This window comes from Typopeltis vanoorti, unplaced genomic scaffold, assembly GCF_054136105.1.
Source record: "Typopeltis vanoorti isolate ZY-2024b unplaced genomic scaffold, IOZ_Tvanoo_1.0 HiC_scaffold_412, whole genome shotgun sequence".
In the NCBI taxonomy this organism is placed as follows: domain Eukaryota; kingdom Metazoa; phylum Arthropoda; class Arachnida; order Uropygi; family Thelyphonidae; genus Typopeltis; species Typopeltis vanoorti.
Window position 1 is genome coordinate 1 of NW_028328101.1, and position 7,824 is coordinate 7,824.

Below are 7,824 nucleotides of genomic sequence, written 5' to 3' on the forward strand. Positions count from 1 at the left end.
TGAATTTGAGAATGTCAAGTGACATATCTTTGTTTAGCTGTTGAATGGCGTCCTTGATATCGTTTACATTCTCCATTCTTGTGTACGAAATATTAAGATATATTTATTTATTTCGGAAAGGTATGATGGCGTATAGAACGGGCTAGGGCCAGAAAATTGTATCAAAAGTTAAATTCTTACCTTTTATTCTGTAAACAAAGCAGATTCACAATATCTAAAACTCACTAATCACCACTGATATCAAAAAACATTCTTCACAACAACAACCGTCATGCGAGACTACTATGCGAGACGCCATCTTTTTTCACCTCGATCGAATTTACGTTGTTAATTATTATATCATAGTACTCTACGGTATAAATTGGTGTAAGATTATTATTATTTAAATTATTTTCTTTACACTAAAATAATCTTAAATTTAATTTTAATAAACAAAAAGTAAATATTTATTTCACAATTATTATTTATATAATTATTACGATATTTAGAAACTAAAGGAAGAAGGATAATAATGCACCAGGAGTCACAATCTACAAGTTAGAAGGTGTTCTACCTCTTATTTAAGAGAATTTCTAACTAATGGATATTATCATTAAAGATACCAAGAAATTTTATATACAGTACTTGGTTTCAAACCTTCCCCCTCCACCTCAAGTAAGCAAACAAGCAAGCAGGCCAAATTTGCGCCTGAAATTTTTTCAGATCTTAGGCAACTCGTGTTAAAGGTGGCTTATGCTCTGATCATTTGCCGAAGTATCCCATAATACGAAGCACATATCATCGTTGGAACTCCACTTCAGTTGGATTCATTACTAAACTTTCTTTTTTATATGAATCGGATATGAACTGCTTTTAGTCACCGACAAAATTATTTGAAATATAAATTAAAATCATTTTTAATTATTATGAAGACTTAACGGAGTTTTCAAAATAATACAGAATTCTATGTAATGCTGGGGATAATATGTAATGCTGGGGATAATGCAGTCTCAAACTAATAGATCATGAGTTCGAATTCACAATGGATTCCACATGGGTGTAATATTAGGTGGGAGATCAATTTTTATTTTATTTATTTATTTATTTTTTGTCCGGCATAAAACCAGACATGGGTTATAAGGCCTCTTGCAGAGAGTTGAAAAAATTCTACGTTTTCAATCTCTAGGGTTTCCAGATTAGAACATTAACCTAAACCTTTATGCATAGCATGAAACTCTTAGATCAGATATCTATCTTTGAGTTTCTTATTCGGCTTTGAAATAATGTGGGATTTAATATCCCCTTAATTAAAGTAATATCATATAATCGTAATATAATAAGAGCGAAATATATGTAGCGAATTGTTTCATTAAGTTATTAATGAATTATTATTTGTAACTAGAAAAGGAGAGAGAGAGAACTTTAAGTTCTTCAATATTACTTTTTCCTAGCGATATCAAAAATCGCTGTTTGGTGAAAATTAAATAATGTTTAAATTAAATGTGCTTAATTATTAGAAATCCGTATGTTAAATATAAAATAATTCATATTATTTTAAAAAAACATACAATACTTATATTTATAATTGAAAAATAATAAGTTTCATATTTTTTTTAAGTAATAGAAAATCATTGTTAATTCCATAAATACACCATTTTCTTTCTAGTATACATTTCATAGTCATCTTGAACTAACAGAGTTTGTATCAGATGAAAAAAAAAGATGGCGGCTCGTGTTGTAGTGTTCAGTGTCGTGTATTATTGATAGTGAATTATAATCGGGTTTGATATGTTTTTAGCGATTTATAGTTATGCTTAATCATTAGGGTTAGTAGTTAATTGCTTGCTACCATAATTAGTCACATATTTTCCTCAGTGCTTTATCTAGTAGGTAAGTTAACCTTTTCTTTCTAAAACAACGGCGATACGCTAGGCTTACTGCCATCAGCATCGCCATTGTGTTATAGAAACTGTCTATTACCATAGTGCGGTGGAAATGGACAGCATGTACTGCTCCGCAGAACAACTTGCGGATCCAACCACAGATGTACCGTACGAGGACCTCACCTTTAAACAGCTCCTGGCCATTTTCAAGCACATTGGAAATCTGCTCCACACAAAATGGCCTGGCAAGGTAGTAGTTCATGAAATCCAAGAGGTTGATGCTGACGATGCTCAGCTTCTTGAACTGCTTCAGGGCGGCGCTGCTGAGGAATCAGCGGCGGCTGATGATCATTCCCGCACTGACCATGCTGATGCTAATTTTCGGGAGGTTCGCGCAAGCAAAAAGCGAAAAACCGCGACCTCTGAATCACCAATAATGGATGTTGTAGTAGAAGATGGCTCTGCTGCAGACTCTCCTACCTCCGCAAGGGAAAAGATCCCCCCGATTATTCTGCGTGAGAAGAAAAAATGGATGACAATAAAGAACATGATGTACAACCTAAAGATTTCGTACAACAATGCAAAGAATATCACAGATGGTGTCAAAATCCACCCCAGCACTGTCTCAGACTACCGTAGGTTGACAGCAGAACTGAATTCTAGAGGGGTCCAGTACCATACTTATTCGCTCGGCTCCGAAAAAAATCTTAAGATTGTAATTAGAGGCGTACCTGAGGATGTCTCCATAGATGAAATCATTGCGGATCTGCACTCGAATGATTTACCACCAATCAAGGTCAGCAGAATGACCAGGAGGGACAAGACTCCAATGCCACTGGTGCTGATCGAAATCAGTCAAGCCCACAAACACATATATGACTTGACAACCATCTGTGGATTGAAAATCTCGGTAGAACCGTTAAGGAAGAGAGCTTCTACTGGGCAATGCCACAGATGTCAAAAATTTGGGCATGCCCAGAAAATGTGCAGGGCAGAGTTCAAGTGTCTGAAGTGTGGGGTTGGTCACCCAACGAACACCTGCTCTAAACCAAAATCTACCCCGGCTAAATGTGCCAATTGCGGCGGCCCTCACACATCCAACTACAAAGGATGTTTACATAATCCACGTAATAGGAGGTCAGAAGAGGGAACATTCTCTCCTTCCATTAGCTCACCTACATCTGCAGCTACTTCACAGTCTCCTAAAGTTCAGAATAAAGATTCAGAAGCCCATCTGCCGAAAACTGAGTTCCCTCAAAAAACAACTCTAAAAAGGCAGTCCAGGTCATATGCGGATGTAACCCGCCCTAAACAGACATCCCTGGAACAGCCAGCTTCACGCCCAAATTTGACAGCTATCATCACCGCGTCCCTGGCAAATATGCTATTAGATTTCAGCAGATCTAATCCTTCACAAAGTTCTACTAACAGATTCCTCAAAGACACCCAAGTCATCATTTCAGCGCTCACTAATGAACAGTAAAAAATTAAAACCAGAATCCTTAGAGATAATAGCCTGGAATGCCAACGGCTTAAGAAATAAGATCCTAGAACTTAAAAATTTTGTCCATAGGCATCGGCCAGATGTTCTATTACTAAACGAAACACATCTAAGACCAGCAGACAATCCCAAAATCTACGGATATCAATCATATAGAACTGACAGATCAACCCACAGAGGTGGAGGCACAGCAATTTTCATCAAGAACTTTATCTCACATCACTCCATAAACCTTCCTCCTACCTCCACTCTTGAGGTCACTGGCATTGAGATTCTCACGAGCTCAGTAGGCAAATTAAAATTTTTTGCAGCATACCATCCACCACAAAAATCATTACTATCTTCTGACTTGAATGCCATATTTGATACTGGGGAGCCTACCATTGTGGCAGGGGATCTAAATGCCAAACATCCTACCTGGAATAGCCACTCCACTAACAAAAATGGACAGATACTACAGAACTATGCTGATTTCAACAACCTTCACGTAATAGGCCCTGCTGATCCCACCCATCACAACACTTATGGTAGGGCTGATGTATTGGACATTGCCATACTGCAGCACATTAGACTCCAATACAATTTAATGACAATCAATGATTTATCATCAGATCATAACCCAATACGATTAAAATTAGGAAATCTTGAAAAATTATCTCCACCCCCTCACTCATTTATTCCCTGGGAAAGGCTCTCCAAGATGCTTCCAAAATATATTGGTCCTGTTCCCATCATTAAATCAAAAGAGGAAATTGAGATAGCTGTCAAAAATCTAACAGAACAGATCACAGCAGCCTGTGCAGCAGTTACTACCCCTGTAACTACCCACAAACCCAACCATCTGCCCGAAGATATTATGAATCTGATTAGGGAAAAAAACAGGGCTAGGAAAAGATACCACAACACTAGGGCACCACAAGACAAGCGGATCTTAAATAGGTTAAATTCTGCAGTGAGAGATGCACTCGCAACTCATAGATCTCAACTCTGGGAAGAAAAACTGACCTCCATCTCCACTGATAACCACTCTGTATGGAATCTTATCTGTAAGATCAAGAACAAAAACAAACCTCTTCCCCCTCTGCAAACAGATTCAGGTCTCATCCACACCGATGCTGATAAAGCTGAGGCAATAGCGAATCATCTTGAAAATCAATGCAAACCTGCATACAGTCACCTTGACATTAGTCATATCTACAAGATACACCGTAATGTCAGATATTCACTCAAGTCTGCTCCCACACATTCTACTCAAATCACACCCACCTCACCTGCTGAAATATATGCTATTATTCAGAAATTCAAAAATAAAAAGGCTCCTGGACCCGACGGCATCTCCAACAAAGTTATAAAACTTCTACCTCGCAAAGCTATTGTTCATTTGGTAAACATAATCAACTCCATACTTCACTACAAGTATTTCCCTTCCTACTGGAAACTGGCGTACATAATACCAATTCATAAATCTGGAAAGGATCCCACTCTGCCACAAAATTACAGACCAATCAGTCTCATCTCTAATCTCGGAAAAATTGCTGAGAAGGTAATTCTTACTAGGCTTCAAGATTCAGTACTCCAGTTAAACATCCTGCCTGAGGAGCAGTTTGGCTTCAGACAGTTGCATAGTACCACTCAACAAATACACAGATTGGTGGAACATATCATTACAGGTTTTAACTGGCGTCAATGCACTGGGGCTGTTTTCCTAGACTTAGCCAGTGCATTTGACAAGGTTTGGCATTATGGTTTGCTATACAAGCTTATATCATCCGGTGTTCCAATCGGAATCATTCAACTCATCAAGACATACCTCTGCGATAGGCGCATGCAAGTGAGATTAAGTGGAGTAGTGTCTGCACAGAAACACATCTTGGCTGGAGTTCCACAAGGATCCTTATTAGCACCGATCTTATTCTCCTTATACTTGCATGATATCCCACACAACCCATTATCTTCAATTAAAGCTCTTTACGCTGATGACACGGCGATATTGGCCAGATCATTAAAGCCTCATTTAGCCATCAAGAAACTGCAAGAAAACCTACTACAAATAGAACAATATTTTGCCAAATGGCGACTCCAGGTGAACCCTCAGAAGAGCGTAGCCGTCTTATTCTCTAGAAGATCAGTGCTTCCTAATGAAGATATTCTCCTGTTTAACACAAAAATTCAGTGGAAAACAGAGATCAAATATCTTGGTGTAGTAATGGACAGAAAACTGACTTTCAACTCCCATATCAAGACTCTCTGTGTAAACACGTCAAAAACCATAGCCCAGCTCTATCCGCTAATAAACAGAAACAGTAAGCTGAGCACCAGAATCAAACTTCTCATATATAAACTGATGGTTCGTCCAATACTCACCTATGCCTCACCGGCCTGGAGCCATACTTCAAACTCAAATATCATTAAATTACAACGCATTCAGAACAAGTGTCTCAGAATGATCCTGGGCGCTCCATGGTTCGTCCGAACTGTCCGACTGCACCGGGACACGGAGGTCCCCTATATCTACACCTTCATGCAGACTATAGCAACCAAATTCTTTTCAAAGGCAACTGTGCACCCTAACAGACTGATCCAACTGGCTGCTGACTATGATGCTATGGACTACTCGAAGCACAAAAGACCTAAAGCCATCCTCAAACCCCTCACTGAAGATTAATCTCCTAGCCTGCTGAGGGCGAGCAATTAGCTCATAAACTCTTTCTACTCACAGTCTCTATTAAGATAGCCGGGAATATGAAAAGCTTTTGCTTCACCCGTTAAGCCAGTAATGTTACTAGTTACTAGTTTGTATCAGATTTTCTGCCTTGAATAATCTTTAAATGGCACGAGGCCCATCGCTTCTCGGCCTTTTGGCTAAGATCAAAGTGTTGAGTAGTGTATCTAGTGTTTTATGTTTTTAACAGAAAAATAGTATTTATTTATATTAATGTATGTTTTTATTATAGAATTTCAGCTCTACGAAGGTCTTTTGCAGAATTTTTCCGAAGTTTTGTCATCTGATGTCGAAAAAGTGCCTGGATCTCGCCCCACGATCTGACCTGGTGAAGGACTACCTCAAGGATCAGCTCACTCCGGTGCCGTGACGTCATCTGTTAACTGTTAACTTCTGTGGCTTGATGGATGTCAATCCCGTGGATTCTGATCCCGTCATCGGTATGAAAAAGACTTATTGTAAAGGTTAGCGAGCACTCGGCTCACCCTGATTAGGGCAATGCGGAAGCGCCTGAGCCGAAAGGTAGTGAAGCTTTCGGGCGCTTAGGAAACTCCTGAATGAGTTGCTCGGAATGAGAAGCTGCTTAGGTGAAAAAGTAGCGGTAGTGTTACGAAGCAATGTGGAAATATCTGGGATATCAGCATCGAGATGCATTAGAGCATGTCATTGGGTGATCATGGAGAAGATGACTTGAGCATTCCTGAGGAATTTCTTAGTGTCGGCTTGGCTGGGTTTCATCTTGCTAAAGGCTATTAGCATCTCCCCAAGTGAGGCAGCAAGAATCTGTGCAGAATTTTCATTGTAATCTGTCGAGGCTACGGGTAAAATCCGCGGAGAGACCGCAGAAGCGTATGTTTTATCGGCGGGAACACTCCGCACTGTGACTTCCGGCGAAGGTTTCGTGTCTTGAATCTCAGTGGGCGGAGCCAACGCCGCTCTAGTCTTCCGTTGGTTAGATGGGTGAATTGAGCAGCCTTTAAAATTTGCTGGATGGGGGCCGCCACAATTCGCACATTTAGCAGGTGTAGACGATGATTTTGTGCAAGTGTGCGAGGGATGGTTGTCACCACACTTTACACACTTGTAATCTGCTTTACATAACGTTTGTGCATGCCCAAATTTTTGGCAGCGGTGGCATTGACCGGCGGATGCCTTTCTTCTGAGTGGTTCAGTCTTGATGACTAAGTTGCAGACTATAGTAAGGTCGTAAATTGCTCTGTGGTCTTTACTGATCTCCACTAAGACCAGAGGCATGGGGCGCTTGTCTGCGCGGTACATGCGCGAGATCTTAATTGGTTCAAGACCTTGTGATCTGAGGTCAGTAGCTATTTCATCAGTTGTTATGGTTTCTGCCAGACCTCTGATGACTACCTTAAGGTTTTTTTCGCTTTTCAGTTGGTAGGTGTGATATGGGACTTTCTGTTCATCCATAAGTCTGGTGAGCTGGCGGTAGTCCGTTTCTCCTTCGGGCTGTATGCGGACTCCATCGTCGGTGTTTTTAGCTGATGAGAACTTGATGTTATTGTTCTTCATCGTCTCTGCAAGTGACGACCAGTTTTCTTTAGCTCTCAAGATTACTGGCGGAATCCTCTCTTTGGGCTGTGTCAAAGTCCCTGTTCTTTCATCAGCTAGCGCTGATGTATCCATTGGAGCTGTAGTTTCCGACGTCTGAGGTATTATTTCAGGATCTGTTGCAGGGGATTTTTTCTTTCTCTTCTTCCGTTTAACTTCCTGAAAGC

At 40.1% G+C, this 7,824-nt stretch overlaps 1 pseudogene; it reads left to right on the forward strand.

Annotated features, from left to right (window-relative positions):
- The first annotated feature begins 6,205 nt into the window (after positions 1-6,205).
- Positions 6,206-6,447, forward strand: LOC150092141 (U2 spliceosomal RNA; annotated as a pseudogene).
- Positions 6,448-7,824: the final 1,377 nt, after the last annotated feature.